Raw genomic sequence first — 24,852 nt, forward strand, 5'->3', positions numbered from 1 at the left:
CATCCCACCCTCTCCCTCTCCCTCAGAGTCCAAAAGTCCGCTCTGCACATCTGTGTCTCTTTTGCTATCTCGCATACAGGGTCATCATTGCCATCTTTCTAAATTCCATATATATGTGTTAGTATACTGTATTGGTGTTTTTCTTTCTGGCTTACTTCACTCTGTATAATTGGCTCCAGTTTCATCCATCTCATTAGAACTGATTCAAATGTATTCTTTTAAATGGCTGAGTAATACTCCATTGTGTGTATGAACCACAGCTTTCTTATCCATTCATCTGCTGATGGACATCTAGGTTGTTTCCATGTCCTGGCTATTATAAACAGTGCTGTGATGAACATTGGGGTACATGTGTCTCTTTCGATTCTGGTTTCCTCAATGTGTATGCCCAGCGTGGGATTCTGGGTCATAAGACAGCTCTATTTGCAATTTTTTAAGGAATCTCCACACTGTTCTCCATAGCAGCTGTACTAGTTTGCATTCCCACCAACAGTGTAGGAGGGTTCCCTTTTCTCCACACCCTCTCCAGCATTTATTGCTTGCAGATTTCTGGATCGCAGACATTCTGACTGGTGTGAAGTGGTACCTCATTGTGGTTTTGATTTGCATTTCTCTAATAATGAGTGATGTTGAGCATCTTTTCATGTGTTTGTTAGCCATCCGTATGTCTTCTTTGGAGAAATGTCTATTTAGTTCTTTGGCCCATTTTTTGATTGGGTCGTTTATTTTTCTGGAATTGAGCTGCAGAAGTTGCTTGTATATTTTTGAGATTAGTTGTTTGTCAGTTGCTTCATTTGCTATTATTTTCTCCCATTCAGAAGGCTGTCTTTTCACCTTGCTTATATTTCCCTTTGTTGTGCAGAAGCTTTTAATTTTAATTATATCCCATTTGTTTAGTTTTGCTTTTATTTCTGGAATTCTGGGAGGTAGATCATAGAGGATCCTGCTGTGATTTATGTCGGAGTTTTATAGTTTCTGGTCTTACATTTAGATCTTTAATCCATTTTGAGTTTATTTTTGAATGTGGTGTTAGAAAGTGATCTAGTTTCATTCTTTTACAAGTGGTTGACCAGTTTTCCCAGCACCACTTGTTAAAGAGATTGTCTTTAATCCATTGTATATTCTTGCCTCTTTTGTCGAAGATAAGAAATGTTATTGAAATGTACTGTACACAGTATTGCATTTTTTCATACTGTGTGCACTGTCTTAATTCACTAATTTATATTTCTTAGGAAAACTATCTGACCTTGACTAATATTCATTAATGTAAGTGATTTTATATAAAAGATCTTCAAGCTTTCCTTGAGTGCTTTTCAGAATCATTACAGAAATAATCTCCAGAATCTCTGTTGTTCTGTCTATCACAAGTCCATATGATGTAGAATGGGTTTTAAAAACGTTCATCTTTGAGATTAAGCCACTTAGATTAAAAGGAAATGTCTTGCATATTTAACAACCTGGCTGAAAACCTAAAGTAGAATTTGAAATATGTTTGATGAGTTTCACCTGGTCTTTCTGGTCCATTCTTCATCATATTCATTACCTATAGCTTACAAATCTCTTTTAAAGGAGAACATTGATAAGATTTTTGTTAACTTACATTGTTGCCATAGAGGTGGTTTCCAAGCTCATACATCCAGTAAATGGAAACAAATGCTTTTCAAAATAAATGTCAGCTCTGTGTTTATATCAGATGAGGGCTTTAAAGTTGGGCCATTATAACTGAATAGTCTAACAATGCAACTCCAAAAGATACATGTACCTGTATACATGTATGTGTCTGTGTGGGGGTGTGTTTTTCTACTATATGTATATATAAAATCTAACGCATATATGATTTTTTCTTCTTTTTTAAACTATAGTGCTGTACGTAACTTTTGGCTTAGTGCTGTCTTCTAGATCAGTGGTATTCAAATATTCTGGATGTACACTTCATCAATAATATTTTAAAGCAAACACCCTTTCTGTTCATAGTTGTATTATAAATTCTTTGTACTACTATACTCATATGCATATTATAACTATACAGAAAAAAAAATTCAAACTTAGAAAGGGCATTTCATTTTATTAATACTACAGAAATACTTCCTCACCTTTGCTCTGTCTGATTTCAAACCTTGGAAAATCTCGGTATTACACGTTTCAAAGGTCTGAATCTCAGCTAGTTTTATTTTAATACTTGTCTTTAACTGGTCTTTTTATTGGATATAGTTGATAACTTACTTTCACCAACCCCTCCTCTAAGTCTTGCATAGCTTCTTCTAATAAGTACAGATATATTTATTAATATTCAAAACCTTCTGAAAAGAGTCTAGAAAATTTAAATATTGGTTTACCAAGTTTTGGAATATAATAATATACACTCAAGAAATAATCATGAGATAAGTCTGTGCACACTGAGAACCCACTCTGAGACAGTCTTGGGTCAAAACTCTATGTTTTTCTGTTTTCTACTATAGAGTCTTGAGCCAAAACTCTACCTTTTCCTGTTTCCTGCTCGTTGCAGTGATGCTTCCACTAAACAAGGCTGAGACATCAGAAACTCTTAGATAATGTAGAGGAGGAAGCCAGAAACTTAGGGAGATGGAAATTTTCAATTTAGTTTTGCTGTGAGACTTTCATTTTCACCTTTATCACGTACCCAGAAAGGATCCTCAAGGACACTCTGTTAACCAAGAAATAAAATATATATTGGGCTTCCCAGGTGGCTTAGTGGTAAAGAATCTGCCTGCCAGTGCAGGAGACACAGGAGCTGTGGGTTCGATCCCTGGGTCTCCCCTGGAGAAGGAAATGGCAGCCCACTGAAAAATCCTATGGTCAGAGAGGAGCCTGGTGGGCTCCTCCATCCATAAGATTGCAAATGAGTCAGATACAACTTAGTGACTGAGCATGCACACAAAATATATATCAGCTATGTAAGGATTAATATGTTTGAAAAATGCTAGGGAATGCATGCCTCTGTTAGGCTCAGTATGAAAGTTTCAAAAAGTCCTGGCTTTGAAACTAGTTCCCTGACTTAGAATCTGATCAAATCTCCTGTTAGCAGAGTCCTGTGGCTATAATTAATCACCAGAAAATGGTCATCTATTACTGAAATAAACAGTAAGCAATTGTGGTCATCACAGCAGTTTGACCCATGAATGTCTTTGTTGGTAGTTAATTGATCACGGGGGCTTCCCTTGTGGCTTGGTGGTAAAGAATTCACCTGCCAATGCAGGAGACACAGGTTAGATCCCTGGGTCAGGAAGATCCCCTGGTGAAGGAACTGGCAACCCACTCCAGTATTCTTGCCTGGGAAATCCCACAGACAGAGGAGCCCAGTGGGCTAAACTCCATTGGGTTGCAAAAGAGTTGGACACTGCTTAGTGACTAAACAACAAGTTGATCATTGATCATATGATCCCTAGAACTCTAACTAAATAGGGAGGCTTGTAAAGTTAGGCTTCATTAAAAAAATAGAAACCAAAAAAAACACCTAAATCTGGAAATGAAATATGATTTGAGTTATATGAGTGAGAGTTGTGGTCACTCTCTCAACGTCCAGACATGAACCAGTTCACAGATCCTTGCAGAAATATCCTAAGATGTTGGAATGACTATGTACTTTGCAAGTTTCCTTCTATGTGTTCTCAAAGAGACTTACAGCCACTTACCAGAAAAACTCTGAGTTGAGGAAATAAATGCCAAGGAAATGTGAGCATTATTGGCTACCGACTTTGAATGATATAAATCTGTTTAAGACTCAGAATGGAGATCAAGGGTCAAGTGGAGTTGGCCCCCATCTGTCAACAGTGGGTCACAGTGTCCATGTGCATTTTCTGTACCATAGTTATTTCTCTGGTTCCTGAAGGCATAGTTGTAATGTACAAATTTGGCTACTAACAGATTCCCCAGAATAACTGTCTGATAAAAAGAGTGAAGGCTATTATGGGAGGGTGGGCCAAAAGTAAGATTCTGCAACTGCATGTCTAACTAAAAAGTTACACATAAGCGGTACTGTACCTCATGGTGAATTACAACACACATTAGTGCCACATACAAAGACATAAAATATTCAGAGATTTCTAGTTTATTCTCAAAGAAGGCAACATTTTTCTTTCTGTGCAGAAATTGGAAGAGTCTAGGAGAATGACGGGATTATTGTAAAGCTATCAGGAAGTGATTCAAATTATACTTACTGTTCTAGGTATAGTCTTATTTTCTAAAACCACCACTGTCCTGCAGCTGTTTTTCCAGAAATCGCTTTTGAAGACTATGCTAATAAACAGAGAACAACTAGAAGCAATTTGCCTTCCTCTGAAAGGCAACAGCAGTACCCTTATGCGTGCTGCTGTGCTGTTACTAAGAAGGCAAAACAAACTCTCATGCCCATCTGTCCTCTAAACTGTGACCATCTCATCATTTCATTTTCACTCTGATAGGTGATAACTTGTTCCAGCACTTCTGTGGCAGGAGTGAGTCGATACCTTTGATACCTGGTTTGGTAGACCACATTTTCCCAGAATGGCTGCAACGGTATCTCCAACCCCACATATGTTTCATACAGTGGGATTCCGACACACCTCCCACTCAAAAGTAGAGTCAATCCTACATTCCTGTCCCCTAAACTGGGTGGGCTTTTCTAACTCTTTCAACCAGAAGAGCACGTCAGAAAGTAGTGCGGTGTGACCTACCCGACTCGGTCGTAAGAAATAAAATGCTTTCCATTCTCATTCTATTCAGTAAATTATTTGTCCCGGAAGCCTCCACCTGCTATAGAAGCAGAAAGACTCTATACTGTAAAGAAATAGAAAGATCATACAAAGAGACCTGAGATTACACGAAGGGAGTTATCTCGCCTTCCTCCAGCTGCCTCAGCACTCCATCCGTTCCAGTGGCCGCAATCTGACTGCAGCTATATGATAGATTCTGAGCTAGAGCTGCCCAGCCAAACCCTCCCCTTATTCTTGACTCATAGAAACCTTGAGAGATAATGAAATGATTGTTGTTTTAAGTCGCTAAGTTTTGGAGTGATTTGTTACACAACAGTAGAGCCCAAACACCTGGTAAGATATATGTCTGTCCACGGTGGAATATAAACTCAATGAAAATGTATGTGCTTGTCATCTCAGAGAAATTTCTGGTACTCCTGTAATACAGGGCACATCAGGATATTACATCCAAAGTGAAGACAAGTTTCTATATTTTGCAAAACTCCCACCACTTAAGAAAGGAGCTTTGGGGATTTTGAAGGCAACAGTTTATCACATTTGGGAGCAACTAAACCAGGGCTGCATTGTAAGAAGCTCCACTACTTGGACCTTATGTCACAGTGAATGTAACATTGTTCAGTATTCACTATGATAGATTGGGATACTCTAGGGATCTTGTGGGAAGGCCTATTTGGAGAATCACAGTGCACGTGTCTTGAGTCCCAGAGCAGAACTGTACTTTTTCCAGGAAATATTTATTCTCTTTGAAAGAAATTTAAGCCTTGTGCTCAGTTGTGTCTGACTCTTGGCTACTCCATAGGCTACAGCCCACCAGGTTCCTCTGTCTATGGAAGTTTCCAGATAAGAATATCGGAGCGGGTTGCCATTTCCTTCTTGAATCAGAGGATCTTCCTGAATCAGGGACCAAACCCGCGTCTCTTGCATCTCCTACTTTGGCAGAGGGATTTTTTACCACCAGTGCCACCTGGGAAACCACTGAACTTCAGGGATACCAAGTGGTCAAGCAAATCGAGTGTCTATCAGAAGCAGGGTGCTTTTTGACCCACTGAGCCATAAATTTGGACAGTGGATCAACATCGGTTACAGAGTTGGGTTAGAGCGGGTATTAAAGGCACCGGTATGCCGCATGGTCAGGTGGCTCATAGTCTTAATGCACCTGCATTTGCTGCCTTGCCCACCTCTCCTCCAGCTACAACCAAGGCATCACGGGAGCCGAGGAGAATATTCCAGCCTGATTTAGAGAGGTGTCAGCACAATATGCTAGAATCAGTCCAAAGTGGGATGCTGCAGGTTTACACCTTACCTGACGGGTATCCTACAAGCGTGGCCAGGAAGGTGTATTCCCCAGTGGTCAGAATTTCAAGTGATACACATGCTTGTCCACTTTGCTTAGAAAGAAAAATGAACAGAGGTGTGGAACTACAGATTCTTGGGAAGCTATGAATGATTCTGTGGGATGACCTGATATTTGTAAAGAAGAAGATGGAAGGACTGGCGATAAGAGTTCCCAGAAAGGCAGTATGTCAAATGAAGTCTCAGAGGTTACCCAGAGTTTGAGAATATTCGTTTTATATGTGAATTCTCTGCAAGGGGATTCTCCTGGGGTCTTTGAGACCATTTCAGGTGGTCCACAGATTCAGAACTATTTTCATTAATAATATTAAGACATTATTTGCAGTTTTTGCTCATAATGTTTCGTGAGTATAGAGTGGTATTTTCTGGGGCTACATGATAGGTGACAATTCACCATGTTCGTTATCAAATCAGATATGAGACTTAAGCTATCTTCTAGTAAGACAGACATTAAAGAGACTTGCAAATATATCAAATAATGCTGTGCTAATCAGCCGCTATTTTACTTTTCATAAAAACCTATGTGTTGATAAAGACTGGAATGAATTATTAATTACAAATGAATAAAATACATTTCAAATTTTCTCAATTTCTGTTTCTAATATATATAGTCTGCAGTTTTTCCCAGGTGATGCTAGTGGTAAAGAACCTGCCTGCCAGTGCAGATGACATAAGAGACACAGGTTGGAACCCTGGGTCTGGAGGATCCCTTGTAGTAGGAAATGGCAACCCACTCCAGTATTCTTGCCTGGAAAGTTCCATGGACAGAGGAGCCTGGCGAGTTCCAACCCATGGGGTCGCAAAGAGTTGGACATGACTGAGCACAAATGCGCACAGAGTATATAATCCACACCAATGAAGCACTTTGAAGTTCACAATAGTTTTTAAGGGAATGAAGGGGTCCTAAGACCAGGAAGTTTAAGAGCCACTCTCCTAGTCTGTCTCATGCTTTTTGTCATATTTATTTTTGCATTTGGTTCACTTGCCTACACATTTGTCTACCAGATTGTATTGTTAGATTATTGATATAACCATTTCTTCAACTTAACAAGACCATTTGGATCTGGATCTTTATGAGTTAAGAAGATTCACCATTTCTCTTTCCCTCATTTTTGATCCCTCTACAAATGAAAAAGAAAAGAAAAGGCTGCTCTCTGTTTTATCAGATAACATCTTGATAAAAATATTTCTCACCCTTGGCACAGATTGATCATGTCTGGGAACCCACTGATAATTATTCTTTGTCATGGTTCACTAAATGATGATGCATCTATCTCACACTTAAGTGGTCTGAACCACATTTTCCCATTTTTATTACTGACTTGCTCTTTTGGGACAAAACCCAAAGCCATAGCAAAGTCACATGGCTACACTAAACCACAGTCTTTTAATATCCCAGGTTTCTCCTTCTAGTCTACAAGGTTACTGGAAAGACTCAAACTCAACTGCTTTATCTTCTGTGGTGGGTAGCCCCTGGAGCGTGTGCCCAGTTCTTTCAGCCTTTCACCTGTTGCTTTCTGCTGGAGCCTCTGTAGTCTCCTCTGAGCATGTACAGTTAGGGGTCAGTCAGTCTTTTATATGTGGATTTTGAGTATCTTTGTAGCTACCACCTCTCCAGAATTTCCCCCCTTAATTTACTATGACTCTTATAGCCTCAAATACTATCATTATTGGGCTTCCCTGATAGCTCAGCTGGTAAAGAATCTGCCTGCAATGGGGGAGACCTGGGTTCGATCCCTGGGTTAGAAAGATCCTCTGGAGAAGGGATAGTCTACCCACTCCAGTATTCTTGGGCTTCCCTGGTGTCTCAGCTGGTAGAGAATCCACCTGCAATGCAGGAGACCTAGATTCAATCCCAGGGTTGGAAAGATCCCCTGGAGAAGGGAAAGGCTACCCACTCCAGTATTCCGGCCTGGAGGATTCCATGGACAGTCCATGGGGTCACAAAGAGTCAGACACGATGGAGCAACTTTCACTCACTCATTATCAGAACACTTTACACCATAAGAATGGCACTTTCTTCTTGAGTTGTAACCATCCTGTGCTTTACAGAAAAGGCAGGTGTCCCCAGGAGAGGTTATACAAATGTGAATCTGACCCAGTGAGTCCCTTCCTTCACACTACCCTCCTCCTTGACCCTAGTTTTTGTTTTGCTTTAGAGACTTTCAGTACTTTGAAATAGTTGGATTCTTTTGTTTTGTTAATAGAATTTATAATAATTATCTGTGTGAAGGTTAATTCATTTTAAAGTAAACCACGGTTATCAGACTGCCATTTGATTAAAAAAATACTTTTTTACAGTTTTTAACAGTAATTTTTATAGTTTTAACACTAATATAAATTTATGTTTATGTCTAGTCCCTGGGCTTATGAATAAAAGATGCTCCCTTTAAATTTTATAATCAAATAGAAATAAAGTCATTATTGATCATGTGTTTTGCTTTGCTAGCTCCCTTTTATTTACATACACAGACACATTCTTATTCTTGCATACAGAAATCTATTTCTGTGCTGCTGCTGCTAAGTCGCTTCAGTCGTGTCCGACTCTGTGTGACCCTATAGATGGCAGCCCGCCAGGCTCCACCATCCCTGGGATTCTCCAGGCAAGAACACTGGAGTGGGTTCCCATTTCCTTCTCCAATGCATGAAAGTGAAAAGTGAAAGTGAAGTCGCTCAGCCGTATCAGACTCTTCCCGACCCCATGGACTGCAGCCCATCAGGATCCTCTGTCCATGGGATTTTCCAGGCAAGAGTACTGGAGTGGGGTGCCATTGCCTTCTCTCTATTTCTATGAGGACTAAGTTATTGACAGATAGTGTTTCTTGTGGGAAAGTAAGATAAGGAAACTTTAACTCCTACCTTTGCTCCTAGAACACTAGCTACTTTTAGGACTGTAATGGTTAATTTTGCATGTCAACTTGGCTAGGCTATAGTGTCAAACACCAGCTAGATGTTGCTGTAAAGGTATTTTTAGATACGATTAACATATACAATATTTAAGTAAAGAAGGTTTAAATAAAGCAGATTTCTCTGTATAATATGGTGGGCCTCATCCAATCAGTTGAAGGCCGTGGCAACAAATACTGAGGTTTCTGGAAGAAATTTCCTCTCAAGACTGAAACAAAGAAATCATGCCAGAGTTTCCAGTCAATTGGCCTGCCCCACAAATTTGCCCTCAAGAGTGCAACATTAACTCTTACCTGAATTTTCAGCTTATTTTAGATTTGCCAACCTCCATAATTCTGTGAATCACTTCTGTTAACTCTCACTTTCTGTCACTACCTGTGTGTCCTATTGGTCCTGTTCCTCTCGATGCAAGGAGAATATATAGTAACTCGTGTCATCTACTATAACTGAGATGCTGATGTTCATCTTTGCCAAATTTTAAACTGCTGCATCCCCACTTCAGAAAAGTCCTTCAACATATATTGACTTTGTGATTGCTTTCAGTGAACATTTTAATATCATAAAGAAATTACATGAACAAAAATATTAAACAGCATTTGACACTATCTTTTCTTGTTTTTTTTTTTTTACTTTTAAAGAATTAAGGCAAATGGAATGATTTGAAGAATATAATCACTTTCACTTTGCAATTGAGTAATCTTATATTAAAAAGAAATATTGTGGCTCAGCTGGTAAAGAATCCGCCTGCAATGCAGGAGACCTGAGTTCAGTCCCTCAGTTGGGGAGATCCCCTGGAGAAGGAAAAGGCTACACACTCCAGTATTCTGGCTTGGAGAATTCCATGGACTGTATAGTATATGGGGTCGCAGAGAGTCCGACAGGACTGAGTGACTTTCACTCACAAGATATGTTAATATTACAATGCTTTCCATAAATTTAAAAATTAAAAGGAAATGCATCAATCCTACAGTTTCACAAAATATTATAAATGATTCACAAACCTTTGTTTTTTGTTTTTGAAGGTTAAAAAACGTTTTATTTAGAAATGTTGCAATGATTGTGTGCTAATTTAAATAGCTATGTTATACAAGAAATAGGATAGCTCCTCTCAGCTGCTGCCCCTGACCTTGGACGTGGGGTAGCTTCTCTCAGCCACGCTCCTGCACCATCACAGCTGCTGTGCTCGTGTGCCCTCGAACACACTGGTCATAGCAAACATCTTCTTCCAACAACACAGGAGAAGACTCTACACATGGACATCACCACATGATCAACAATGGAATCAGATTAATTATATTCTTTGTAGCCAAAGATGGAGAAGCTCTGCAGCCAGTAAAAACAAGACCAGGAGCTGACTGTGGCTCAGATCACGAACTCCTTATTGCCAAATTCAGACTTAAATTGAAGAAAGTGGGAAAACCACTAGACCATTCTGGTATGACCTGAATCAAATCCCTTATGACTATACAGTGGAAGTGAGAAATAGATTTAAGGGACTAGATCTGACAGACCGAGTGCCTGATGAACTATGGACGGAGGTTCGTGACGTTGACCGGAGACAGGGATCAAGACCATCCCCAAGAAAAAGAAATGCAAAAAAGCAAAATGGCTGTTCAAGGAGGCCTTACAAATAGCTGTGAAAAGAAGAGAAGCCAAAAGCAAAGGAGAAAAGGAAAGATAAACCCATTTGAATGCAGAGTTCCAAAGAATAGCAAGGAGAGATAAAGCCTTCCTCAGCGATCAATGCAAAGAAATAGCGGAAAACAATAGAATGGGAAGACTAGAGATCTCTTCAAGAAAATTAGAGACACCAAGGGAACATTTCTTGCAAAGATGGGCTCAATAAAGGACAGAAATGGTATGGACCTAACAGAAGCAGAAGATATTAAGAAGAGGTGGCAGGAATACACAGAAGAACTGTACAAAAAAGATCTTCATGACCCAGATAATCACAAAGTTGTGATCACTCCCACTCACCAAGAGCTGGACATCCTGGAATGTGAAGTCAGGTGGGCCTTAGGAAGCATCACTATGAATAAAGCTAGTGGAGGCGATGGAATTCCAGTTGAGCTATTTCAAATTTTAAAAGATGAAGCTGTGAATGTGCTGCACTCAATATGTCAGCAAATTTAAAAAATTCAGCCGTGGCCACAGGACTGGAAAGTCAGTTTTCATTCCAATCCCAAAGAAAGACAATGTCAAAGAATGTTCAAACTACTGCACAATTGCACTCATCTCACACCCAAGCAAAATAATGCTCAAAATTCTCCAAGCCAGGCTTCAACAGTATGTGAACCATGAACTTCCAGATGTTCAAGCTGGTTTTAGAAAAGGCAGAAGAACCAGAGATCAAATTGCGAACATCCGCTGGATCATGGAAAAAGCAAGAGAGTTCCAGAAAAACATCTATTTCTACTTTATTGACTATGCCAAAGCCTTTGACTGTGTGGATCACAAGAAACTATGGAACATTCTGAAAGAGATGGGAAAACCAGACCGCCTGACCTGCCTCTTGAGAAACCTGTATGCAGGTTAGGAAGCAACAGGTAGAACTGAACATGGAACAACAGACTGGTTCCACGTAGGAAAAGGAGTATGTCAAGGCTGTATATTGTCACCTGATTATTTAACTTCTATGCAGAGTACATCATGAGAAACGCTGGGCTGGAAGAAACACAAGCTGTAATCAAGATTTCCAGGAGAAATATCAATCACCTCAGATATGCAGATGACACCACCCTTATGGCAGAAAGTGAAGAGGAGCTAAAAAGCCTCTTGATGAAAGTGAAAGAGGAGAGTGAAAAAGTTGGCGTAAAGCTCAACATTCAGAAAACTAAGATCATGGCATCTGGTCCCATCACTTCATGGCAAATAGATGGGGAAACAGTGGAAACAGTGTCAGACTTTATTTTTCTGGGCTCCCAAATCACTGCAGATGGTGATTGCAGTAATGAAATTAAAAGTCACTTACTTCTTGGAAGGAAAGTTATGACCAACCTAGAGAACATATTAAAAAGTGATAACATTATTTTGCCAACAAAGGTCCGTCTAATCAAGGCTATGGTTTTTCTAGTGGTCATGTATGGATGTGAGAGTTGGACTATAGAGAAAGCTGAGCACCAAAGAATTGATGCCTTTGAACTGTGGTGTTGGAGAAGAATCTTGAGAGTCCCTTGGACTGCAAGGAGATCCAACCAGTCCATCCTAAGGGAGATCAGTCCTGGGTGTTCATTGGAGGGACTGATGTTGAAGCTGAAACTTCAATACTATGGCCACCTGATGTGGAGAGCTGACTCATTTGAAAAGACCCTGATGCTGGGAAAGACTGAGGGCAGGAGAAGGGACGACAGAGGATGAGATGGTTGGATCGCATCACCGACTCAGTGGACATGGGTTTGGGTGGACTCCGGGAGTTGGTGATGGACATGGAGGCCTGGCGTGCTGCGGTTCATGGGGTCACAAATAGTCGAACACAACTGAGCTACTGAACTGAACTGACAAGAAATGACTTAGAAATCTCCTTTCTGATGTCCTTCAAGAGGCGGCTTCCATTATGTGTGTCCTATTTTTTTTTAAACCTCCGATTTCAGACTGGGGTTGAGCAGGACTATTGCTTACAATTTCCCTCTTATCATTCTTGGGCTCCAGAAAAAGAGTTAGACCTTTGAACAAACAAATAGGTTACTGTCAATAGAACCTAGGGAAAGACAAAGCTGAGGGTGCTAAAGGTCTCTTACTCATCCTATCTCCTCACTCCTGTTTTCTCCATTTTGTTGTTATTTTTAATCTCCAATGTAGCATCTCCTTTAAGCCCTCAGTTTGCTTTTAAATATTACACAAAATAGAAATTTCAATTTTCTGTCATTTCTTTTTCTTTTCTTACCATTTTTTAAATTTGCAAGATGTGATGTTATTAAATTATTCACAAAAAACAATAATGAGATTCTTGAACTTGAACCTGAAGATAAACGATGCTAGTGGCATAGTGTCTCCTTAAGTGTATAATATAAGAGACTCCTTTGAATTCACAGTGCCTGTTCTGACTCTACCAGCTTCTGTGGCTGCATTTTGTAATGACTTCCAAGCTGGGCTAATAACACATGGCATTTTCACTATCAGATACTCAGTTTATGAGCACTGTACAGATCACAGCTCACAGGCAAATATATGTGGGTTTTTCAGGGGGAGAGTGAAAAATCAAGAAAAATGGAAATAAGAGTATATCTTATCAAGGGAAAGGTTCTATGACATTTGAATTTCAGGATCTCTCCAATGAGGTTTTTTTTTTTTTTTTTTAACAATAAAACTGCATTTTTATTTTTAATAAAATTATTTTTTTTAATTTGGAGTATAGTTGCTTTACAATGTTGTGGTGGGTTTATGTTTAAATTTTTTGATGGGGACCATTTAAAAAATAATTTTATTTATTTATTGAGATTTTTGGCTGTTCTGGGTCTTCGTTGCTGCACAAGACACTCTCTAGGTGTGGTGTGCAGCCTTCTCTTTGGGGGGCTTCTCTTGTGCAGCACAGGTTTTAGGGCGCTCAGGCTTCCGTAGTTGCAGCTCATGGGCTCTATGGTTGGGACTGCCAGGCTCTAGAGCACAGACTCAATAGTTGTGGCGCATGGGCCTAGCTGCTCTGCAGCATGTGAGATCTTTCTGGATCAGATATCCATCCTGGGTTCCCTGCATTGGTAGTCAGATTCTTTACCACTGAGCCACCAGGGAAGCCCTGATGCAGGCCATTTTTAAAGTCTTTATTGAATTTGTGACAATATTGCTTCTGTTTCAGGTTCTCTGGGTTTTCTGGTCTTGAGGTGTGTAGGATTTTAGCTCCCCAACTAGGGATCAAATGCACACTCCTTGCATTGTAAGGCAAAGTCTTAAGTACTAGACTGCCAGGGAAGTCAGAGTGTTGTGTTATTAACTGAGAAGAAAATACCCATTTGTTAGATGTGGAATACTCCTCAACTGTAAATGCAAAAGCCCGCTGACTCCCTGTGCTTGGCCTGAAGTAAAGGCATTGCCACCTGCTCAGTAGAGAAATGGAGTGGGAGCAGCGACCCTGTCGGGAGCACCGTCATGAGGGCTGTTACCTGAGATGGTCCCTCCATTGTGCATCTCCAGAGGATAGGTGTCCTGATTGTTTGTATTTCCCATCAAAGGTGAAGAGTCATTCTTCGCTGCTTTAATGAAGAATTGTAGAAATGTCCCCTTGCTAGTGGGCTTCCCAGGTGGCGCTAGTGGTAAAGAACCTGCCTGTCAACGCAGGTGACGTAAGAGACGCAGGTTCCATCTCTGGGTTGGGAAGATCCCCTGGAGGAGGGCATGGCAACCCACTCCAGTATTCTTGCCTGGAGAATCCCCATGGACAGAAGAGGCTGGTGGGCTACAGTCCATGGGGTCGCACAGAGTGGACACGACCAAAGTGACTTAGCATGCACGCACTCCATCCCCTTGCCGGAAAGCAGAAAATATGTGCCTCTGGAGCAAACTCACCCAGAGTGCAGAATGGTCAAAGGGGAAGTCAGGAGTGCTTTGGAAAACAGCCCTGTTTGTAGCTCCACTAATAATTCAAGGGTAATTGCGACTAGTTCTGCTGAAGCCGGAGAGTCTATTTTACCTGTTTCCTATTTTTCAACAACCCTGTCTGCTTTCTTAGAGGAGTTAATACACCAGGTAAAGCTTTCAGGAAATTTAAGATAAAGCCTGTTTATGGCTTGTGCAACAGTAAGGACTTTTTGTGGTCATGTGAAGAAGGCATGCTTTCTGATAATGATCATTTTATAGGACTTGCCTTAAACTGCATGACATGGAGGAAGGGAAAAAGGCTATTGTCTTTTCATTTGTCATTTCGTAGGGTCTAGATGCTCAGTGTCTAGATCCCCAGGGTTTAGATGCTAGCCCTAAAGAGAGGGGCCAACCTGATCCTTCTGGAAGCTGACACAACATGGCCTCAGTCTGGGTAGGACCCGTGGGCTCTTATAACTTTGAGGTGATAAGAAATGGTTCTCTAATCTCTAAAGCACTGTTCCCATGGCACCTTCTTTAAGGGCTGTGGGTGCTAGACATCAATAAACAGGATGCTACAGAAAACCCTGAAATAATCATAAGCAAAAGGGAAATAACGCACAGCATCTCGGGATAAATGGAGCAGTCTGTTCAGGTGGCCTGTTGTATAGGGGAGCCTGCATATAGGCCAGCAGACCATGAATTCAGTCAGCGTGATCTCAGTTGAACCCATAGTTTGGAGTGGCCTAGGGACATTTGAGTTATATATATATATATATTAATAAAATTGATGAACATTTGCTTTTCCCTGTTACTTTACTAGATGATATTGAATTAACAATCCTTGGGTTGCCTTGTAACAATGTCACTCATTACTCTTTATATATTAATTAAATATACTCAATTGAATAATCTTACACTTGGCTTCTTTCTATTTATTTTTCTCACTACTAGCAGCTTTTGTATTTTTTCTATTTCTATGGCACATACAAAGAGTTATTTATGAATACATAGTGAAATAAAGAAATCTGCCTATTCAAGTATGCCTAAAAAAATACTGGTCATAGTAATGGCTCCTTTGCATATATATGTCATATTCTTTTGTGGGAATTGGAAAATGATTAAAAACAACTTTCATTTGCATTACAGTTAATGTTTCACAGCCCTTTCATAATTCAGTTTTTCTTCTTCAAACTCTGAAATCTGGGTAAAACAGATGTTATTATTCCCATTCTATTAATAAGTGACATAGAGCCATTTGACTGGCCTTACTGAGCAAGAAAATGACTGAGAAAGCCTAGGTCTTAAAACAGAGTGTGAGAAAGTCAATTTGATTGATTCATTCAAGAAATATTAAGTATTTTCACTGTGTGTTTCAAGTACTGTTCTGTTAGATGCCCCGTAGTGAACAAACAACACTAGAATCCATGCCTTCATAGAGCTTAAATTTTCATGGTTGAGACACATACATTTATTCAAATAAGTGAGTAAAATATACAGTGTAAAGTGTGGTAATGTATGCTATGGAGAAAAATGAAGCTGGATTAGGGGGATAGTGTGTGTGTGCGTGTGTCTGTTGGGGAGAGGGGGCATGTTATTTTAAACCATTTTGCAGAAAACCTTTCAATGAGAAAAATCCAAAAGCCTGGCGGGAGTAAGCATGTGGATATGAGGGAAGGGCATGCCAGGCACGAGGAGTAACCAGTGCAGAGCACCAAGGCTTGCCTGCCATATGAGATAAATGTCGATAGCATGGTGAGTAGGCCAGAAAAAAGAGAGAGAGAGAGAGAGAGAGAGAGACAGTCACAAGATCAGAGAGAGATGCAGAAATCATTAAATTTTGGTTCCCAACTTCTCAATGATGTATCTTTTTCAAGAGATTTTCTTTGCCGTTTCAGGGGAATTTCAAAGTGTGGTGCTAGTGGGAGCAGAGACCTGGAAATGTTAGAAATGGGAATTTCCAGGCCCCATCCCAGATTTGGGGGCTTCCCTGGTGGCTCAGACAGTAAAGAATCTGCCTTCAAAGCAGGAGTTCAGTTCAGTCGCTCAGTCATGTCCAACTCTTTGAGATCCCATGGACTGTAGCACGCCAGGCCTCCCTGTCCTTCACCAACTCCCAGAGCTCACTCAAACTCATGTCCATCAAGTTGGTGATGCCATCCAACCATCTCATCCTCTGTTGACCCCTTCTCCTCCTGCCTTCAGTCTTTGCCAGCATCAGGGTCTTTTCCAATGAGTCAGTTCTTCACATCAGGCAGCCAAAGTATTGAAGTTTCAGCTTCCAATGAATATTCAGGACTGATTTCCTTTAGGATGGACTAGTTGGATCTCCTTGCAGTCCAAGGGACTCTCAAGAGTCTTCTCCACACCACAGTTCAAAAGCATCAATTCTTCAGTGCTCAGCTTTCTTTATGGTCCAACTCTCACATCCATACATGACCACTGAAATGCAGGAAACCCAACTTCAGTCCCTCGGTTGGGAAGATCCCCTGGAGAAGGGAATGACAACCCACTCCAGTAGAGGAGACTGTTGGGCTACAGGCCATGGAGTTGCAATGAGTGGGGCACAACTGAGCAACTAGCACTTTCACTTTCATCCCAGATTTGCTGAATCAAAAACTTTGGGAGGAAGCCAGAAATTTGTGTTTTATCAATCCCTCATGGGATTCTGATGCAGCTTAAATTTTAAGAACCAATTGTTGTTGTTCAGTTGCTAAGTCCAGTCCCACTCTTTGCAACCCCATGAACGGCAGCATGACAGACTTCCCTGTCCTTCACTGTCTCCCTGAGTTTGTGCAGACTCATGTCGTTTAGGTCAGAAGTGCCTTTCAGCCATCTCATCCTCTGTTGCACCCTTTTCCTCTTGCCCTCAATCTTTCCCAACATCAGGATCTTTTCCAGTGAGACGACTCTTCACATCAGATGGCCAAAATATTGGAGCTTCAGCTTCAGGACCAGAAAAAACAAATTGTTTATTCAACAGATTTTCTAGGACCTCTCCCTCTGGACTCTACTTGGACCTCTATCTGTATCCTATCACCCTCTCTCAGGCTCAGCAAGCTCTAGCCACACTGACTATACCACCATGGTAACTCAAGTTCAGACCTGTTCCATCTCTCTTTCCTGTTTCTTCTTTCCCAGGATGCTTTGCAATTCTGATACCCTCTTTATGAAATCAGACTCAATCATCTAGACCCATCCAAAGCATCTCCCCCTTGGTATTCCCACTGCTCAGTGTTCATAAATGGTACCTCATTTCATAACATTTATGTGTGAGTTAATTACCCATACGTCTTCCTTCCTTTCTAGACCGTAAACTCTGTGCGGACTGGGGCCATGAGCTTGGGTTGTGTCATCAGTGGCAACACGGTGCCTGACCCATAGTGCCTGGAAAATCTGTTATCACTGAATGAATGAAGGACAAGGAATTAAGCTATCATCAGCTGCTGCTGTTTCAGCAGACATGTGTGGCCACTCTTGTGTTAGAAATTCAAGAGCAGTGCTGGCTGAAGGAGATTCCAAGGAAAGCATCTGACTGAAGGTGGGGTTTGGACTGAACTATGAGGTGCTTGCTGGGGAAGATGGGTTCCAAAGCTCTGAGCCAGAGGGGAGGCTAGGACAGTGCTGGACTTCCAGGAGAAATCTGAAAGGTGATGTTGGTCCAAATTGTCAGGAAGCCAGTCATGCGTAATAGTCATGCTGTGGTGGGGGTCCAGGGAGCTTTCAAATCCAGGGTTGAGTCCTGTCTTCCACAGTTAGTTGTGTGACCAGAGCAAACAATTCATTCTTCCCAAAGCTCAGATTCCTTTTATATAAAGTGGGGATAGTTATAGTACCTAACAGGGTGTGCTCAGTCATCTTCAGTCACGTCTGAGTTGTTGCAACCCTGCAGACTGTAGCCCACCAGGCTCCTCTGTCCATGGGATTCCCCAGGCAAGAACACTGGAGTGGGTTGCCATGCCCTCCTCCAGGGATCCAGCATGCATCTCCTGGCGTCTCCTGCATTGCAGACAGATTCTTTACCACTCAGCCACCAGGGAAGCCTACCTAACCACAGGAGCTAACATTTATTGAGTGTTTCTACAGGTTATTTCTTTTAATCTTTGTAATCGCTCTGGGAAGTTGGTGCTCAGATCTCCTTTTTCACAGCACAGAGACTTGCCAGCCTGCCTAGAGTCATGTGAGGAGATAGAAGGTAGGATGTGGACTTGAGCCCAACCGTCTGGCTCTGGGACCAGTTACTTGCCATGCTAGACCATCTCTTTAGGGGTCTGTCAGATCATATATGTAAACCCCCCAGCAAGTGACTAAATGACAGTCACATATTTTTAAGGACCAAGCTGGCTTCAAGATGTGAGAGAGAAATAATCCCCGAATATGAGAAAGAATTTTGTAATGAACACCAAATATCTCTGTGTTTTTTTTTTTTTTTTTCTCTCCCTTGGCTGTGAGAAGTATGTTCTCCCAATTCTGCTATTTGCCCATTAACCTTTTCCCACCCTCCCTGGTGGATCAGGGGTAAAGAATCTGCCTGCCAATGGGTTCAATCCCTGGCTCTGGAAGATCTCTTTGGGAAAGAAATGGCAACACACTCCAGTATTCTTGCCTGGGAAGTCCCATGGACAGAGGAGCCTGGCAGGCTATATAGTCTGTGGTGTTGCAAAAGAGTAGGGCATGACTTAGCAACTGAACAATAACAGCACTTTATATTAACCATATCCTTGCTTCCAAAAAGAAAATTGCTGTGTCGAAGTCAATAACTTTAATCCAGTTATGAAGGGTGATGTTTTAGACAGCACAGTATTAGCGTCCGGTGAAAAGCATCGGAGCCTCCCTCTCTGAACATCCTAGAGAAAGCACACAAGTGGTGAGGTGTGATGTTTGGATCTTTTCTGTTTCTGAGAGTGAGATCTCCACCCTGTGGCTTCGATGCACAAGAATACCACCCTTTGGAAGAGTTTCTGACAGGGTCCTGACATGAGGACAATGCAAAAGGTCTGTGCTAGTCCTAAGGAACAGCCTCCACTGGGAGAGCTAAGGCAGGCACGTCTCACCAGGCACGTTTTCTCTGAGTTCCGCAGACTGAGTGATTCCCAAACTGAGAAGGCTTTGCCCGGTGGGTCTAGAGGTCTTCAAGAACACCACTGAACAGACAGCCAGAATCCATTTTTCTGAGGTTGCAGGAAGGACAGCCCCTCCCAGCTAACTTTTTTGGTGGAGGTCTACACCCTCTCCTCTGGAACTTCAGGAAAGAAGACAGGGACAACCATGGAAGCTGTTGTCAGGTTCAGGATCCTAAGCTGACCTCGACTTCCAAGGGCACAGGGTTGCCCTTCACTTCTTCAAAGATTCCATTTTAACACCTCAACTTTGTTGGCCATCTGCCTGGTGTTCAGTGAGCTTGTCAGGCAGCAGGGTTTGTCCAGCTGTGACCCTGGGAAAGTCATATGTTTTCCCATCTTGGTACAGAGTGAAGAATGGGCTTGTTGTTGATTGAATCGTGTTCCTCAAAAAGATATGTTGAAATCTTCACCCGGCAGTTTCTGTAAATGACCCTTATTTGGAAATAGGGTCTTGAAGATGTAATCAGATCAATTTAGTATGACTGGTGTCATTATAAGAGGGGAGTTTAGACAAAGACAGACATCCCGTGTGAAGACACAAAGACATAGCGGGAAGGCAGATGAGGCCACTGCAAATCAAGGAACACCTGGGGTTATGAGATGTGTGGAGAACCCGGGAAAAGTCCTTCCCAGAGGCGCTAAAGGAAGCCTGGCCCTGCCAACCCCTTAATCTTGGACTTCTAGACACTAGAACTGTAAGAGGATAAATTTCCATTGTTTGAGACAACACAGTTTGTGCCACTTTGTTATATATCCTGAGGGAACTAATACAGGGTCCCATTTGGAAATGAAGGGATAGGTAACTCAGCCTGAGCACTCAGGGAGTGATGGGTGTCTCTTTCAGATGTCAGGGTGATGACAGGGCAGGCAGGCACTCTTCCAGAACTGTGAGTGGTGGTAACACCGGGGATAGTCTTTCCACTAGTTCAGTGGACAGTAAGGGTTGTTACTGCTGGCGGCCCCTGCCCCCCACGACTCAGCTCAGTGTGCAGTCACCTTCCTGAGCCAAGCTGGGCTGCTTGCTCGGGTGCTTCAGGCTGCCGGCCACCGCTCCGCTCCTTACCTGGTTGAGAGAACCTGTCATCAAGAACCACAGGATTTCAGAGAGGCAGCCTGGCCAGTGACCTTGACAACCTCATGACATAATAATGCTTTAAACCACTCCCTGGCTTCAGGTCTAATGAGATTCTAGCCCCTGCTGTCTCCTCCCAGCCCAGGTGGCTAAAGTGTGAACAGGCAGCTCACTTCCAGGGATCCCTTTCTTGGTCTCTACAGGATGCATTTCCAGCGTCAATGAAAGGGGAATCCAGCCGTGTCCCAGCAGCACAGAAGTGTTGCCAGGGGACCTGAGATGACTGCTGGCGGGTCGGGTTTGGCTGTGGGCGCCCCAAGCCTGCTCTGCTGCTGTGAGGATTTCCTTGTTCTCCTTTCCTCCTTCTCTTCGTGATGCTTTAGTTCAGATCCCCTGAAGCAGTTCAGCAGCAAAGAGTGAACGTGACCCTCGGTAAAATGGGTTTCTGGAAACTTCCCCACCAGAACTGAATCTTGAGTACATCTGAGAATTATCCCAAGGGATTTCATAACAAAGCAGTTTCTCTCTCTTTGTCTCCAGCCATCATCCCTCCATGCTTTTAGGGTTTTGAAAGCATGTCTTTAAAAAGCAAAGGCCTGGAGCAGAGTCGACATCAGCATTTTGCATGCACGGCTTTACAGTACTTCAGGCTCTTCTGCAGAGTACCCCCAAGCCATATACTGATTAGCCAGAAACTGGGAGTGGGATGGGGTGGGGGTAGGGGGCCTTTCTCCATCTGCAGCTGTGCTTTAACAAAGGCCTAAAGTTGGTGTGTTCTTGGCTCTGTGTGAGAGATTTAATTTCTTGTCTCTTTCAATGAGTAAGTGGCCATTCATCTCCTAACAGCAGGCAAGAGAGAAGGTGAACAGGAAGACCCATGAGCTATATCTCTCCAGGACTGGTGTTGATGTCAGCTGCCATAAACCAACAGACAGAGCTGAGCAGCTAATGTCAGAGCTCCATCTCCTGGGTTCCTGTGAGGTGAGGGTCAAGGCTAGGGGACATTTTTTGAGGATTATTTTACCTGCTCAGATAGACAAGGGGTCCTGATACACTCACTGTTAGAACATAATGGACTGTGGCTGATGGTCCCGATGTCCAATCTTTGAAAGCCATGCTCATGTCAAAGCTACAAAATCCTTTGTTAAGCAGCTCTCAGGTCCAGAGAGTATTTTTCTGGATGGTCAAAGGAAGTTCAGTAACAAGTGGTTCAATATCTCCTCAAACATATAGAAAATGTTTTCTAGTACTGAACCAACTTTACCATGACAAGAGCTTCCTAATCCCCACAGTCATTCTGCCCCTTCAGTTAATACTTCAAAATGATGACTTGTCATCTTGCTGGACCTGGTGTGAAGGTGGGGTAATCTCACAATCTAGACAGGACACAAGAAAGAGGGAGTCGGAACAGAAGGGCCCTGGTTCTCAGCATGGCCCCCACACTGGCAGGACTAATGGAACCAGCGCTACTGATGGAGACCCAGCTGTGGTCTGGGGATGCCTTTCCCTTCCCCTCTCTTGGGGTAACATCCTGATGTGTCTATTAATGAAAACGGGCACTTTTTCATTCCATTGTGCTTCTCAGCATAAATCGAAACATTTGGAAACAGTTGCATGCGGAGAAAACATTTGTGCTAGTAGGACACAAGTTGAGGTCACTTTTTAATTTCCGTGATTAGAATTAATTAATATGAGTATGTTGTGTACCATCTAGAGATTCGCCTTCAAACTGAGCATCACCACGTGATTTCAGTGGCTGCTTTGCAGTTTCATTTATGATCTTTTTTATGCCAAGCCAAAGGCAAATGATATCATAGCATTCTGAAAAGGAAGATTTTACAGTAGTTCAGATCAAAAAGGGGAGAGGGAAAATGAATCATTTTGGGGCCTACAGAATATAGGCATGCCGAAACCCAAAGAATTTGTGCTGTGGCAGCCAGTACCATATTTATGCTGGGAGCAGATGTGTTATGCAGATTCCATTTTTGCACAGGCAAACTTGCAGCCATTCATCAGCAAAAAGTGTAGCAGTAAAAAAGCAATGCAGAATTTTCTGTTGATTCTAGCAGTAAGTGGATTAGATATCTATTTAATGCAGCTTTCAATAACACTGCAATGTGAAACTTATCTTCCAGTGAGCAAGCTAGATGGTTGTGGAGTTATCAAGGGACACCTTATTAAAATGTGTATCTCGGGATTGAGAAGATTTCTGTGAGGCCTGATTATTCTGGAGCAACACAAAGCTTTAAAATGTTATAGTGTATTTTTGTACAACTTATTTATGCCAAAAGGCTTTGTAATTTAGTTTCATGTTTTTGCAAGTTCAAGTCACAAAGAACTTATTGGGGGCAGGGGTGGTCTGTTGAATTTTTTCTCCTTTACAAAGCCTCATAGAGGCAGCCTCCAGGATGGCCCCAGCAATCCCAGCTCCGGGTATTCTTGCCCTGTGTAATCACGGCCCATGTTGTATTACAGTTGGTCAGTGGGACTAATAGAATACTGCAAAGTGGTGGGATGTCATTTCTGCTTCTCTCTCTCAGATCGTTCACTCTGAGGGAGCCAGCTGCCACATCATGAAGACCCTGTGGCTGTTCTATGAAGAAACTCCCATGACAAGGCTCTAAGGCCTCATGCCAAAAGCCATGAGAGGGAGCATCTTGGAGCTGATCCTCTAGATCCAGCCTTCAGGGGACTGCAGACTGCAAGGCAACAGCTAACTGGGAGGCCCTGACTTGGAACCATCCAACTACCCAACTGTGCTGCTCTGGGATCCCTGAACCTCAGAGACTGTAAGGGTTTGTTATTTTAAGCTATTGGTTATGTGGTAGCAGATATCCGATGTAGGTGCCTGTGTATAACTAATGACTGAGAAGCACTATGAAACGTCACTTCCTGAATTCAGGCAGTAGATGTGTTTACTGCTTAGTCACTGACCATAAGCATTATTTTTTTAAATGATATCAGCCTCGTCTCTTAGGGTGAGCTCATTAGTGACATTCATCCATGTTCATGCAGTCCCTCAAAAAATATACATAAGAACAAGGTCAACATTTAACACTGTCATTCCTTGTTATTGCTGTGGATTACCCCATTCCTGGTTCACTTTGATGAGGAACAAATGCCTGGCATATCTCCTGGTTGGTCTGTCCATTCCCACTTCTCGTTTTATTCAGCTGCAGAGTAGGACTGCAGATTTCATTCATACTTCAGCTATAATATGCAGAGACTATGTATCTCTCTCTTTTTTTTCTATAATTAATCTTGTTTTGTTGCCATGGACAGGGAGGCCTGGTGTGCTGCAATTTATGGGGTCGCAAAGAGTCGGACACGACTGAGCAACTGAACTGAACTGAACTGAACTGAATTACCTGGGGAAAAAAAAGCCAATACAATTCGCAACTAACTTTAATACTTTGGATTCTGATTTGCAGTCTTAAAAAGGCACCTTCAGGTCAGTCTTTTAGGAAAAGAACCCCAACACTATTTATCTCTCAGATTTGTGTCATCTGCTTAGTACCTAGTTTCATTTCAAAAAGTCATCTGGGTTAAGTGGTAAGAATGGTGAGACTTACAAGATCTCATGGTGGAAGCAAAATCAGGGTCCTCAGACTTGGTGTCCTTTGGCTCCCTGGCTCCTGGGATGATATCTTGCACCCTGTGAACCTCTGTGGCTGCATTCTGGCTGTTGTTTCTCCCTCTTTGTCAATGCCTGTCATACTCTACAGCATGCTTAGCCTCCACTGTTCTCCCAGGGGTGCTAGGAAGCCTTCTGAATTCTGAGGGTGACTCTCATTTGGCTTCTGTCTAGGCCAAAACCCTCAATCCAGAGCTACCTGGCCCCAGGGGCAGTGATGCTCTGAGCCTGGACCCCAGCCAGATTCTCAGTATACCTGGGTCTCTTCTATGCTGTTTGGAACCAAGAGTGGTCCAGGGAAGCTAAAACTTAGGCCTGTCTCCCCCTCACCTTGCCAAACAACCAAGATTATTTTGTTGCGACTCTGTACAGGCTGGTATAGTCCCAGGAGCCCCTGTCTGTCCTCAGCCTGAATGTTGATGGTTTGATATGTGATATCCACACCAGACTAGGTTGAGGCCCAGATAAGACAGGCAATGTCTGTTGCACAATGAAATGGTTACACAGTGTAATGGTCTTCCCCTCCTCCCTTTCTTTTTC

General features: G+C 42.3%; 1 long non-coding RNA gene across 2 annotated transcripts in view; it reads left to right on the top strand.

Moving 5' to 3' along the window:
• The window catches only part of LOC114116606 (uncharacterized), a 47,522-nt gene that overhangs the window by 18,194 nt on the left and 4,476 nt on the right, over positions 1-24,852 (top strand). The window contains exons 2-5 of one of the 2 annotated variants that reach the window (XR_009595222.1): positions 17,793-18,024; positions 21,525-21,659; positions 23,219-23,467; positions 23,961-24,129. This is a non-coding gene — a long non-coding RNA (uncharacterized LOC114116606). Of the gene's footprint in view, positions 1-3,130; positions 18,025-21,524; positions 21,660-23,218; positions 23,468-23,960; positions 24,130-24,852 lie in introns of those variants that run through there. The other variant, XR_009595221.1, reaches the window with a different exon arrangement.

The sequence above is a fragment of the Ovis aries genome, chromosome 10 (genome assembly GCF_016772045.2).
Source record: "Ovis aries strain OAR_USU_Benz2616 breed Rambouillet chromosome 10, ARS-UI_Ramb_v3.0, whole genome shotgun sequence".
In the NCBI taxonomy this organism is placed as follows: domain Eukaryota; kingdom Metazoa; phylum Chordata; class Mammalia; order Artiodactyla; family Bovidae; genus Ovis; species Ovis aries.